The sequence below is a fragment of the Colobus angolensis genome, unplaced genomic scaffold, assembly GCF_000951035.1.
Source record: "Colobus angolensis palliatus isolate OR3802 unplaced genomic scaffold, Cang.pa_1.0 Scaffold4, whole genome shotgun sequence".
NCBI classification, from domain to species: domain Eukaryota; kingdom Metazoa; phylum Chordata; class Mammalia; order Primates; family Cercopithecidae; genus Colobus; species Colobus angolensis.
In genome coordinates, this window is record NW_012117376.1 from 4,356,579 (window position 1) to 4,369,863 (window position 13,285).

General features: G+C 39.2%; 1 protein-coding gene across 3 annotated transcripts in view; it reads right to left on the minus strand.

Annotated features, from left to right (window-relative positions):
- AGO3 (argonaute RISC catalytic component 3) overlaps positions 1 to 13,285 on the minus strand; it is a 133,978-nt gene that overhangs the window by 54,482 nt on the left and 66,211 nt on the right. Inside the window, exon 1 of one of the 3 annotated variants that reach the window (XM_011955331.1) lies at positions 317 to 559. The exons of the other annotated variants lie outside the window; for them this stretch is intronic. The gene's annotated coding sequence lies outside the window, so the exon portion shown is untranslated. Of the gene's footprint in view, positions 1 to 316; positions 560 to 13,285 lie in introns of those variants that run through there. 3 annotated transcript variants of the gene reach the window in all.

The following is a 13,285-nucleotide window of genomic DNA, read 5'->3' on the forward strand; positions in this document are numbered from 1 at the left end:
CTGGAGTGCAATGGTGCGATCTTGGCTCACTGCAACCTCCCCATCCCAGGTTCAAGCAATTCTCCTGCCTCAGCCTCCCGAGTAGAGTAGTTGGGATTACAGGCACCCACCACCACGTCCAGCTAATTTTTGCATTTTTAGTAGAGACGAGGTTTTATCATGTTGGCCAGGTTGGTGGCTCACGCCTGTAATCCCAGCACTTTGGGAAGCCGAGGCGGGCAGATTATGAGGTCAGGAGTGCAAACTTTTTATGTGGGGATCTTTCTCTTGCTTTCCTTGGTTTAGCATTAAATGTCCTCCATAAAATGTCCCTTACCTCTGGGAAGATATTTTCAAAGCTTTAACAGTAGTTATCTCTGGATAAATGTGGGTGGTGAGGCTACTGTGGGTATTTTATTTTCTTTAAAATATTTTTGGCCGGGCGTGGTGGCTCACACTTATAATCCCAGCACTTTGGGAGGCTGAGACAGATGGACTGCCTGAGCTCAGGAGTTCAAAACCAGCCCAAGCAACATGGTGAAACCCCATCTCTACTGAAAATACAAAAAAATTAGCCGGGCGTGGTGGCGTGCGCCTGTAATCCCAGCTACTCAGGAGACTGAGGCTTGAGAATTGCTTGAACCCGGGAGGCCAAGGTTGCAGTAAGCGGAGATCACGCCACTGCACTCCAGTCTGGGTGACAGAGTGAGGCTCTGTCTCAAAAAAAAAAAAAGTTATCTTGTCTGGGTACAGTGGCTCACGCCTGTTATCCCAGCACTTTGGGAGCCCAAGGTGCACAGATCACTTGAAATTAGGAGTTCAAGATCAGCCTGGCCAACATGGTGAAACCCCATCTGTACTAACAAACACAAAAATTAGCTGGGTGTGGTGGCAGACGCCTGTAATCCCAGCTACTCAGGAGGCTAAGGCCAGAGAATCACTTGAACCCATGAGGCAATGGTTGCAGTGAGCTGAGATTGTGCCACTGCACTCCAGCCTGGGTGACAGAGCAAGACGTTTCACCTCAAAAAAAAAAATTTTTTTAAATACGTTTTTTACTATGAAAAAACACTTTTATCTCTATAACTTCACTTTTTGGTACTGAGTGCATACTGTTTTTTACTTCTTTATTACAAAATACATGAATAAAGTTTCATCATAAAAACTCAAACAATACAGAGATATACAAAGTAAAGACCCTCTCCAGTCTGAACCTCCCACCTCCAAATATCTCTAATAAGTAACCATTGTTAGTACTTAGGTATGTACACAACCTCTCCTTTTAATATGCACTTATATTTGTCAGAAAGGTGATTAAAAAATAAAAATTAATACTAATTTACAAAGATAAAAATGTAGAAATAACTTTTTAGATGAAATCAGATGATAAACATTCTATGACTCATTTTATCATTATTTTAAAAATTAACAATACATCTTAGAGCTCTTTTCATGTCAGCACACTCTTGTAATTGCTGCACACTATATATTATTACAGTATGGGTGCATGATAGTTAAGTAAATAGGTACTCCCTTCCCCTCTTAATAAAAAATAACACAAATGGTAAAACATTAGAAACACTATACTGTGCCTTGTATGTACTAATATGAAACTATATCATTCTCTCTCATAGCTGCAAGATATCCCATTGTATGGATGTACTTCATGTCCCCTAAGGGAGAGTTATGGGTTATTTTTTACTATTACAAACAATATTCCAATGAATGTTCCTGTGTATGTGTATGTGTTTGTGTACGTATGTGTGTGTATTTTTTTTGGTATACATCCATGAGTACTTATTTTTTATTTTTATTTATTTATTCATCTATTTTTGAGACAGAGTCTCCCTCTGTCATCCAGGCTGGAGTGCGGTGGCGTGATCTCGGCCTACTGTAACCTCTGCCTCCCAGGTTCAGGCAATTCTTGTGCCTCAGCCTCCCAAGAGCTGCAATTACAGGTGCATGCCACCACACCCAGTTAATTTTTGTATTTTTAGTGGAGACGGGGTTTCACCATGTTGGCCAGGCTGGTCTCAAACTCCTGGCCTCAACTGATCCACCCGCCTCGGCCTCCCAAAGTGCTGGGATTACAGGCGTGAGCCACCGCACCCGGCCCATGAGTACTTCTGTGGAAAAGACAAGAGAAATCAATACTCACTGCTAAACTTCCATCCAAATAACCTTTAGAAACATTTCCAGTTTCTAACTAATTAAAAAAAAAAAAGAGAGAGACTGTTAAGATTGTAACAGTATTCTGGGTGTCTCATTCAAATCCATAGTAGTTTTAAACATATATACATTATATTCTTCTACTGAAAAATGTTAGAATATTATAGTGCACAAAAAGGAAGGCTGACAGGATACATACCAAATATAAGTTATATGTTTATAATGTTTAAGTTCTTGGCACATATTGATCTGGGTTAATTTTTAAAAAGTAAATAAAGAAAAATAAATATATAGTGAATAATATGCTTAATTTGCCTTTCTTTTAATCCTACAGGTAAAATTCATTCATTGGATTGCTATAACACCAGCATTCACAACTAATATTTCAGATACCATAAAGCTGTAATTACTGTAACTACTAAACAAACATGCTAGAATTATTTCTCCCGTTTAACCCTCTTCTACTATCTTCCCTGTTTATTCACTACACTCTGAATCATTTTACTATTGACCATCTTCTCTATAGGAAGGTGGGCATTTGAGGTAAAAATTAAATTTAGTAATAAAAAACTCATAAAGAATGGGTTGAAATCAGCAAATATAGTTTTAAATTAGGAATACATTTTAATGATCAAATATTTGCTTTTCTGTCTCTTGGATGAATTATTAATATTTAATAAACCTACATATACATGTATTTTATTCTTTCCCTTTCACAAATTAGCTAATTATTACTGAAAAATGTTTACATTTAACATTTAAAACATCTATCAATAAAATATACTACATTAACATGTTACAGGAAATAAGCATATAATCATTTCCATAGATGGCAGTCCCCAAAAAGCAAGCATTTGATAAAATTCAGCACTGAAGTAAATTTTTTTTTTTTTTTGAGACAGAGTCTCGCTCTGTCGCCCGGGCTGGAGTGCAGTGGCTGGATCTCAGCTCACTGCAAGCTCCGCCTCCCGGGTTTACGCCATTCCCTGCCTCAGCCTCCCGAGTAGCTGGGACTACAGGCGCCCGCCACCTCGCCCGGCTAGTTTTTTTTTTTTGTATTTTTTAGTAGAGACGGGGTTTCACAGTGCTAGCCAGGATGGTCTCGATCTCCTGCCCTTGTGATCCACCCGTCTCGGCCTCCCAAAGTGCTGGGATTACAGGCTTGAGCCACCGTGCCTGGCCGAAGTAAATACTCTTATTGTACCAGGATGAGAAGGGAACTTCCCTAATCTGGTAAAAGTTATTTACCAAAACTCTATGGTATTACAACCTTGCAGATACATAAAAAAGAAAAAAAAAAAAAAACTCTATGGTAAATTCATTTTATAGGAAGTTCCAGCTAGCATAGCAAAGCAAATTAGGAGAATAAAAAGTGAAAAGGATGGAAACAGAGAAACAAAATTATTACCCGTCACAACATTGTGTGCATAGAAAACCCAATAAAATCTATGGACAAATTACAGAATTAATAATTCAGCAATGTTGCTAGATTTAAGGTCTACATATAAAAATAAACTATATTATTATATACTAGCACCCTACTTAAAACGTAATTTAAAAATGTATCACTTATGATCACAACAAAAAACATAAGGCATTTGAGACGAAATCTAAACAAAAGGTGTATAAGACCTATGGAAGCAATAAGTATCTCTACTACTGAAAGATACTATAGAATATAAAATAAATGGAGGAATACACCCTATTCATGTAAATTATCCCCAAATTAATCTTCAAATTCAAAGCACTTTCAGTCAAAATATCAACAGAATGTAATCCTCTCTCCCCCTGGAACTTAAGATACTATAATTAACAAGAAAGCACAATGAAACAAGAATAGCCACAACAATTCTTTTATTTATTTATTTTTGGACGGAGTCTTGCTCTGTTGCCCAGGCTGCTAGAGTACAGTGGCATAATCTCGGCTAACTGCAACCTCTGTCTCCCTGGTTCAAGCTATTCTCCTGCCTCAGCCTCCCGAGTAGCTGGGATTACAGGCATGCACCACCACGCCAGCTAATTTTTTTGTAGTTTTAGTAGAGACGGAGTACACCATGTTGGCCAGGCTGGTCTTGAACTCCTGACCTAAACTGATCTGCCTGTCTAGGCCTCCTAAAGTGCTGAGACTACAGGCGTGAGCCACTGCGTCCGGCCGCCGAACTATTTTTCAAAGTAGTTGTACCATTTGACACTCCTACCATTTCTAGTTGCTCCAAATCTTTGCCAACATTTGTTATTTTCAGTCTTTTAAATTTAGTCAATCTAGTACTTACGGGTGGTATCTCACTGTGGTTCTTTCTGAATTTCCTGAATGGCCAACAATGTTCTGCATCTTCTCAAGGGCTTAATGATCATTCACATATGCTTTTTTTTTTTTTTTTTTTGAGACGGAGTTTTGCTCGTTGCTCAGGCTGGAGTGCAATGGTGCAATCTCGGCTCACTGCAACCTCTGCTGCCTGGGTTCAAGCAATTCTCCTGCCTTGGGCTCCTGAGTAGCTGGGACTACAGGTGACTGCCACTATGCCCGGCTAATTTTTGTACTTTTAGTAGAGATGGGGTTTCACTATGTTGGTTGGGCTGGGCTGGTCTCCTGACGTCAGGGGATCTGCCCACCTCAGCCTCCGAAAGTGCTGGGATCACAGGCGTGAGCTACTGCACCCGACCACACATATTCTTTTGTTAAGTATGTGATTTTTATTGCTACTTTTTTTCTATTTCTACTGAGTTATGTACATTTTTCATATATTCTGGATATAAGTATTGTTCTGTTATGTTTTGCAAATGTGTTGTCTCAGTTGTAGCTTGTGTTTTCATTTTTTTTTTCTTTTTAAGGAGTCAAAGTCTTGCTCTGTTGCCCTGGAGGGAGTGTAGTGGTGATAATTATTACCACAACCTCTAACTCTTGGGCTCAAGTAATCTTCTCATCCTCTTAAGAAGCTGGGACTAGAGGCATGCACCACCACGCTCAGCTAATCAAAATTTTTTTTTTGCTATGTTGGCCAGGCTGGTCTCAAACTCCTGGCCTCAAGCAATTCTTTTGCCTAGGCCTCCCAAAGTGTTGGGATTATAGGTGTGAGCCAGTGCGCTTGGCTGCCTTGTCATTTTCTTAATGGTGTTCTCAAAAGGAGAAGCTTTTAATTGCAATGGTTTCCAATTTATTAAGAAATCCTGGCCGGGTGCAGTGGCTTATGTCTGTAATCCGAGCACTTTTGAGAGGCCTAGGTGGGTGCATCACTTGAGATCAGGGAGTTCGAGACCAGCCTGGCCAACATGGTAAAACCTCATCTCTACTAAAAATTCAAAAATTACCCGGGCGTGGTGGCATGCACCTGTGGTCCCAGCTACTCAGGAGGCTGAGGTGGGAGAGCCGCTTGAACTCGGGAGGCAGAGGTTGCAGTGAGCCAAGATCACCCACTGCACTCCAGTCCAGGTGATAAGGAGATCTTGTCTCGAAAGAAGAAAAAAATCTTTGCCTCGTCCAAGATCATGAATATTTCCCCCATTTTCTCTTGGAAATTTCCCAGTTTTAATGTCTTATCCTGGGATAAACTCTGAATTAAATTTTCCGTGTGGTGTTAAGGTTAATTTTTTTATACAAATATCCAGTTGTTACATCATTTATTGAGAAGACTAACCTTTTTGGCATTCTATTATGTTGGGCCCTTTGTCAAAGATCAACCAGCCACATTAGTGGGTCTATTCTGGTAGCTGTTCTGTAACCTGACAGTCTTTACCCCCATATCACTGTTTTTGATTTCAGTAGTTTTATAGCATGTCTTGAAACCAGGTAGTATAAATCCACCAACTTTGTTCTTCTTTAAAAGAGTTTTTGGCTCTTCAAAATAGAAATGTTAGGTTCTCCGTACCAGCATATAAATCTTAGAATCAGCTTGACAATTATATATATATATATTTTATATATATAATTATTTTTTTGAGACAGAGTCTTGCTCTGTCGCCCAGGCTGGAGTGCAGTGGTTATCTTGGCTCACTGCAACCTCTGCCTCCCAGGTTCAAGCAATTCTCCTGCTTCAGCCTCCCAAGTAGCTGGGACTACAGGCGCACACCACCATGCCCAGCTAATTTTTTTTGTATTTTAGTAGAGATGGGGTTTCACCATGTTGCCTAGGCTGGATGCAAACTCCTGAGCTCAGGCAATCCACCCACCTCAGCCTCCCAAAGTAAGCTTGATGGGATTTCTATTGTATTGAGTTTATAGATCAATTTGGGGAGAATAAAATTCTTAACAATTTGAGACTTCTGGTCCAAGAACACCTCTTTACCTTCCTTGTCTCTCTCAGTAATGCTTTGTAGCTTTCAGTGTGGGGGCCATGCACATCTTTACATTTATTCCTAAAAATTATGTTTTATATTATGAATGGCACTTAAATTTTTTTTCAATTGTTGAATGCTGGTATTATTTGTTATAGTGCTAGTATTCATTTTTGTATATGCAGTTAGCGTCCTGTGGCCTCACTAAATTGATGTATTAATTCTAATAATTTTAATGGGGCTTGTTTTGGTAGATTCTTGAGATTTTTTTTATTAAGAGTATTATGTCTTCTACATAATAACAGAGATAGTTTTATTTCTTCCTTTACAAATTATGCCTTTTATTTCCTTTTCTTGCTTTGCCACTGCCTAGGACCTCCAGTATGATTACTAAACAGAAATGAGAGCAAGCATCCTTGCCTTCTTCTTGAATTTAGGGCAAAAGCGTTCAATCTCTTCACCACAGAAGTATGATGATGCCTGTATGTTTTTCTACGTGTTTTTAATTAGCTGAAGAAATTTCCTTTTATTGCTAGTTTGTTACAAATTTTTATCACGAGAATGTTTAAAATGAGTCAAATAATTTTCCTGTTGAGAGGATTATATTGTCTTTGTCAGTTGTTAGTACCAGGTATACCAGCCTCAGAAAATGAACTGGGGCCGGGCATGGCGGCTTATGCCTATAATTCCAGCATTTTGGGAGGCCCAGATGGGAGAATTGCTTGAGCACAGGAGTTTGAGACCAGCCTGAGCAGCATAGCCCAGGAGGTTGAGGCTGCAGTGAGCTGTGATCACACTACTGCATTCCAGCCTAGGTGACAGAGCCTGTCTCAAAAAAAAAAAAAAATTTAGAAAACAATCTGGGCGCGGTGGCTCACACATGTAATCCCAGCACTTTGGGAGATTGAGGCAGGTGGATCATGAAGTCAGGAGTTTGAGACATGATGGCCAACATGGTGAAACGCTGTCTCTACTAAAAACACAAAAATTAGCTGGGCGTGGTGGTGCATGCCTGTAGTCCCAGCTACTTGTGAGGCTGAGGCAGGACAATGCTTGAACCTGGGAGGTTGCAGTGAGCAGAGATCTCGCCATTGCACTCCAGCCTAGGCGACAGAGACTCCATCTCAAAAAAAAAAAAAAAAAAGCGGGGGGCAGAAGTGGGAGAAATCTTTTCTATTTTCTGAAAGAATTTGTGGAAGATTGATGTTATATTCCCTTACATGTTAGAAAAAACTCACTAGTGAAATCATTTGGGACTGCAGTTTTGTGAGGAGGAATTGTGAATTCAATTTCTTTGATACAGGGCTATTCAGACTTCTTTTTTGAGTCAATTTTGGTAAAGCTGTGGCTTGTCAAGGAATTTGTTTCATCTAAGTTATCAAATTAATTGGCATAAAGTTGTTCATACCATTCCCTTATTAATCTTTCAATTCTGAAGAATCTTTAGTGATACCCCCGCTTCATTCCTGATACTGGTAATCTGCTTTTTCCTAATTTCTTGATTAATCTTGCTAGGAGTTTATTAATTCTACTAATTTTTTTAAACAACCAACAGTTGGCTTCATTGATACTCTGTAGTTTTTAAATTAAATTTTGCTCTAATCTTTATTATTTCTGACTTTCTGCTTACTTTGGATTTAATATACTCTTTTATTTCTAACTTAAGTCAGAAACTGTGGTAGCTAGCCATTGAGATAGTCCCCAATGAGTCTTGACATATGGGATTCACAGCTTTGTACAGTCCCTCCCCATACTGAATATTAAGTAATCTGAGTAACCAATAGGATATTATAAAAATAAAAGAATGTAACTTGCAATGCTAGGTCTTAATGTTATTACATCTTCTGCCCTGCTCTCTCATTAATCCCTGCTCTGGAGGAAGCCAGCCACAATGTTGTGAGGATACTTACCCAGCCTTATAGAGAGGTCCACGTGGCAAGGAACTGTGGCCTCCAGAACTAAGTTGTTACCAATTAAGTGAGTCATACTAGAATTGAATCCCCCAGGCCCTGTAAGGACTTGAGATTAATGCAGCCTCATGAACTAGAACCACTGAAGTCACTCCTAACTCATGGAAACTGTGTGAGATAGTTTATTGTTTTGAGTCACTATGTTTTGGAATAATTTGATATACAGTGGTAGATAACTAATACAGGTATAAAGTAAGACTTAACCATCCAAACATTTATTAAGTATACACTATGTCACAGATTCCTTTATGAGTTGAAATTTAGAGATAAACCAGAAAAAGCCCCTGCCCTTTAAGAATAGATTCTGGGTTAAGATGGCAGATTAACAATGAGCATCTCTTATCCTTCTTCATTTCATTCCTTTCTCAAACTCCACTGTAACCAGGAATTTAAAAATAAATTAAAGGTACAAACCTAGAAGGGAGAACAGAACAGGGGATATATCAACATTCTGAAAGATGAAAAGCAAGTGAGCAAGTTGGTGATAAAAAGATGGGAGTGATGCAGAAAAATAAAGAGAAAAGCAGTCTAAGAAGCAGGTAGAGTCCTATATCCTGTGTCTAGCTCACATTGATGAACAGCTGCCTCTTGTTCATCCTTGCATAAATCTGGAGGCATACTAACTGGAAAAGATAAAACAGAGGCTCCCTGGAAGGAAGATGCCAGACACAGTTGAGAGCACAACATTGTACCAAAAACAAGGGATTAAATGACTGTAACATATTAAATGCTGAATACAGAAGTTCCCCCAGCTAGAACTCCCAACTAGGCTTCCAGAACGCAGGCAACCACACTGCTATCCTTTAGGCAGGAGTTTGGAAGACTCACCTTTGGGCAATCTGACCGGCCAAGAGAAGAGACCTAAGGATCCTAACATTGTAGATTCCCCAACCTAAGCCCACTGAAATCACCCTATGGTGAGGATCAGAGTCAACAAACCCTATCCATGCCTTCAGAGCATCCAGTGTTTTTAGATTCCCACTGAATAGACAGTAATCAAGAATACCAGATATTGGATGAAAGTCTCCAAAGTGGAAGACAGAGATCAAAACAAACAAAAAGGAGTTTGTGGGAAGCATAAGCATGTACAGGAAGAACTCCAAAATAAATTATGCTCAGAAAGCTAGGAGAGGATACTGCATCTGTGAAATAAGTACAGCATGCTATGAAAGATAACACTTAGGAAATAAAACGTGTGAATTTTATGGTATGTAAATTAAACGTCAATACAGCTATTTTAAAAATGGAGTGATGCTTTCGAATTTCTGAAGAAAAATTATTTCCACCATAGAAAGAGCTGAACTATCATTTTAAGTTTGTTGATAAATACATTTTCTAATATAAACATATATATATATTTTACATTTTTATATATAACATTTGCTTCCCAGGTATCCTATTCTCATGAAGCTTCTGAAAATTTTTTAAAAAGAGAAAAAAAGAAACAAGATTATAGGAGAAAGACAAAAGGAATTCCCAGGGCAACAGTGAAGTGTGATCTCAAGAAGACAGCTGTGCACCAAACAGAAAGGGCGTAACTCAACCACACTGAAAACAGTGAGAATCAAGAGACAGATCTCATGAAGACTGTCACTGAGATTCCTGCAGCCATTACTGTTTTTGTTTTTGGAGACGGAGTCTTGCTCTGTCGCCCAGGCTGGAGTGCAGTGGTGCAACCTTGGCTCACTGCAACCTCTGCCTCCTGGGTTCAAGCAATTCTCCTGCCTCAGCCTCCCGAGTAGCTGGGACTACAGGTGCACACTGCCAAGCCCGGATAATTTTTTGTATTTTAGTAGAGATGGGGTTTCACTGTGTTGGCCAGGCTGGTCTTGAATTTCTGAGCTCAGGCAATCTGCCCACCTCGGCTTCCCAAAGTGCTAGAATTATAGGCATGAGCCACCGCGCCCGGCCTTATACTGCTTTTCTAATGTGAAGATAGCCCGCCTGGGTAAGCCCTGATCCAGATATCTTTAGTTGGCCTTGTTTGACCTCATGTTGCTAAAGTTCTTACCCCAGATGCCTGAATCAGCTGATAACTCTCATTCCACCCCAAAGAAAAGTTCTGCTTTGATCTACTTCTGAAAGGACTAATTTGAATATTATAAAATCAAATTATTTGTCAATCTTAGCAATCTTATACCTGAACTCAAGACAAATACATGAAGTTAGCAACACTAATACTGTGATTAATAAATTATTTACTAGAAATCTGTTTTCCTTGCAAAAGCAGCATATTACAGTGTGAACTTCTAACTACTCTGCAGAAATAAAATTATTAAATTCTACAACCATTTACATATTCCAACTACTTTTTACTAAAAGCAAAATGGAATAGTGAATGTTTTACGAAAAGCTACATTTTACTGAAAAGTAACAGTAAACAAAAATAATTTTTTTTTTTTTTTTTGAGATGGAGTCTCCCTGTCGCCCAGGCTGGAGTGCAGTGGTGCAGTCTCGGCTCACTGCAAGCTCCACCTCCTGGGTTCATGCCATTCTCCTGCCTCAGCCTCCCGAGTAGCTGGGACTACAGGCACCTGCCACCATGCCCAGCTAATTTTTTGTATTTTTAGTAGAGATGGGGTTTCACCATGTCAGCCAGGATGGTCTTGATCTCCTGACCCTGTGATCCGCCCTGCTAGGCCTCCCAAAGTGCTGGGATTACAGGAATGAGCCAGCGTGCCCGGCCACAAAAATAAATTTTTTAACTGATGTGTCTAAGATCTCAGATTCGCCTGCCAGGAATCTTGCTTCTTAAGGGATGCAGTACAGAGCTATGTTTAAGGTATAAGCACTGGAGTCAGAAGAGTTGAACTTCTCCCCTTTAAATATAAACTATGTGACTTTCTGTCTCTAAACTTCAGTTGATGATACTACCTAACTTATACAATTGTGGTGGAATTTACATGCAATACTATAATAATAATTAATACAAAATGCTTAGTATTCTATCTGCTACATGAGAGGTAAATAACATCTTAAGGGAGATATAACTAACAAACATCAGATTCACTATGATAGTCTTTTTATTTTTTTGAGACAGGGTCTTGTTCTGTCACCCAGGCTGGAGTACAATGGTGAGATCATGGCTCACTGGAACCTCCACCTCCCGGCTCAAGTGATTCTCCCACCTCAACCTCCCGAGTAGCCGGGATTACAAGCTCACTCCATCACGCCTGGCTAATTTTTGTATTTTTTGTAGAGACAGGGTTTCGCCATGTTGCCCAGACTGGTCTCAAACTTCTGGACTCAAGCAATCCACCCACCTCAACCTGCCAAAAATTCTGGAATTGCCACTATGATGGTCTTAAAATCGGTGAATTACAATAATAAAATGCAAGCTGCAAATGGGCTGGCCTCAAAATAAGCTACAGAAATATTCCGCATTTCATCAAATCTAAGACGCCATTGATGGTAAGGTGCACTAGCATTTTATGTATTCTTTAAAAAGAAACCTGCCAATTGAACTGTGACAAACCATCAATTGTAAGATATCTCCCAATTTCAGAGATGTTGAAATGTAAACAAACAATTTTGAATCTTAGATTGGTAAAATACAGTAAGTTTAATTCCACAGTTGAAAGTTAGGCTATTAAACGCCAACAGAACAATCATTCTCAAGACCAATCACACAATTAGAGAGAACTGCGCTTACTTCCATCACCAATGTCACCTAGCTCCCATTTGTCATTTCCTGAGGAAAACATCCCTCAACCAGTGAGACTATAATGGATCCCTCCCTTTTATGCTTCCATTGCACTTGGTATTTTCCTTTACAGTACTTACTATAGTGCTCAATACCAGTCTTCTCCAGCTGATTTCAAGTTCAATAAAGGCTGTTTAGTTCAGTGCAGTATACCACGTACAAGGCTTCCAAAATCAAAATCACGCAAAAGCAAAAAAGGAAATGTAACGAAGTAAGATCGTCAGTGCAATATTTCTCATTATTTTTCACAGCACATTTTATTGGCAATTAATAAACCCTTGTTGCAGCCTTTACGGAAAACAGTATGGAGGTTCCTCAAAACATTAAAAATAGAACTACTATATGATCTAGCAATCCCACTTCAGGGACTACATGCAAAGTAAATAAAATCTCTATCTCAAGGAGATATCTGCACTCCCACATTCACTGCAGCATTATTCGCAATAGCCAAGACATGGAAACAACCTAAGTGACCAGTGACAGACAAATGGATAAAAAGAATGTGGTATATACATAAAATGGAATATTATTTAGCCTTTAAAAGAAGGAAGTCTTGTCATCTGTGACAACATGGATGAACCTGGAGGATATTACGTTAAATGAAATAAGCAAGACACAGAAAGACAAATACTGTATGATCTCACATGTGGAATCTAAGAAAGCTCAACTCACAGAAACAGAGGCTAGAATGATAGTTACCCAGGGCTGAGGGCTGAGGCAAATGGTGAGATACTGGTCAGAGGGTATAAACTTTCAGTTACAAGATGAGTAAGTTCTGGAGACCTAATGTACTGCATGGTGACTATAATTATTATGTACACTTGAAATATGCTGAGAGTAAATTTCATGTTCTTATGTCTCTCACATACCTATGAGATGACTGTTATATTAATTAGCTTGATTGCTGTAATCATTTCACAATGCATACGTATTATCAAAAATCACATTGTATACCTCAAATACATGTAACTTTTACTTGTTAATCATACCTGAATAAAGCTGGGGAAAAAATAAACCAACTTCAAATGTTAGGCTTTATTTCCGTTTCATTAAGCTACCATAGGTTTCTTTCTTTTTTTTTTTTTTTTTCTGAAACAAGAGTCTTGCCCTGTCCCCCAGGCTGGAGTGCAGTGGCAAGATCTTGGCTCACCGCAACCTCCACCTCCCAGGTTCAAGCGGTTCTCCTGCCTCA